This window comes from Chrysochloris asiatica, unplaced genomic scaffold (assembly GCF_000296735.1).
Source record: "Chrysochloris asiatica unplaced genomic scaffold, ChrAsi1.0 scaffold00354, whole genome shotgun sequence".
In the NCBI taxonomy this organism is placed as follows: domain Eukaryota; kingdom Metazoa; phylum Chordata; class Mammalia; order Afrosoricida; family Chrysochloridae; genus Chrysochloris; species Chrysochloris asiatica.
The window spans coordinates 151,645-153,143 of record NW_006408872.1 but is presented as its reverse complement, the minus strand read 5'-3'; positions in this window follow the sequence as shown (position 1 = coordinate 153,143).

The following is a 1,499-nucleotide window of genomic DNA, read 5'->3' as shown; positions in this document are numbered from 1 at the left end:
CAGAAAGAGGTTTACCTGTGCTTTATTGACTATACAAAGGCTTTTGATTATGTGGATTATGACAAGTCATGGATGACTTTGTGGAAAATGAGAATTCCAAATCATGTAGTTGTGCTCATAAGGAACCTGTACATAGACCAAGAGACAATTGTTAGAATAGAACAAGGGAACATTGAATGGTTTAAAATTAGCAAAGGTGTGTGCCAGGGTAGTATTATTTCACCAAACCTATTCTATCTGTACACTGAGCAAATACTCCAAGAAACTAGATTACATGAAGAAAAATATGGCATTAGGAATGGAAGACGACTCATTAACAACCTGTGATATGCAGATGTTACAACCTTGCTTGTTGAAAGTGAAGATGTTTTAAAATACTTTTGAAGATCAAAGACCACAGCCTTCAGTATGAAAAACACATTTAGTATATGGATTTAATAACAAAAAGCAATTAATGAAATGCCAAAATGATTGCCAATGAAGATAGTAAAATACTAAAATTAAACCAGAAGAATTAACAGATTGAAGAATGAAAACCGATTGCTCCCTTATCACAAGAGACTCTCAGAATTTCTAGTCCCCAGATTAATGCTCTCAAATCAGAAACAAATGAGATGTTACCTGTCAGTAAAGTATGAGGTCAAATAAAGCACCTACAGTTTCTGTCAAGTGATGACTCCACAATTACATGATCGGATACTTGCTTGATTAGCCTACAGTAATCCTTTCAACTGAAAGACTTCATCCATGCACATTAACCTTCCCAGCAGCAGCTGAAGGTGTTACTCTCTTGCTTCACAAAGACAGTTAAATATTGGAAAAAACCTGCAACTTGAAGGGCAAGGCTTGAACATCAAAAAAACACCAGACACTCATGAGACAAAGACAGTGCAAGGAACATTAGAACACCCATGCACCCCTAAAATTAATGTGAGTTATATAATCAAGAGACAAAAGCAGAAAGATGTGAATTAAAATTATAAAATAAATTATGTATTATAACTGAAATATGTGATAGCATAAATTAAAGAAACAAAGATGAACTGAAAAGTCAGAGATAAAGTTGAGATAATCTCCCAGAATGTATAAAAAGATAAAGAAATAAAAAATGGGAGAGACTGGTAAGAAATTAGAAGATGTAGTAAGGAAGTGCAACATCTGAATAACAAAAGTTCTAAAAAAAAGTGTGCAGAAATATTAAAGAAAACTGAATTATCAAAGGTATAATACAAGAATATTTCTGAGAACTGAAAGAAGTGGATTTTAACACTGCCAGGACCCTCTAGCTACTTAGTAATAATGAAAAAAAAAAAGCTATATTAAGGTACATGAAATCATAATACAATATTTTTAAATATCATAAAACCTTCCAGATGCTAAAAAATATTACTGGTCACATAGAAATATCAAGAAAGAAAATGGTATTAGATTTACATTACAGCAATATTTGTTATTGTTGTTGTTGTTAGGTGCCATCGAGTCGGCACCAACTCATAGCA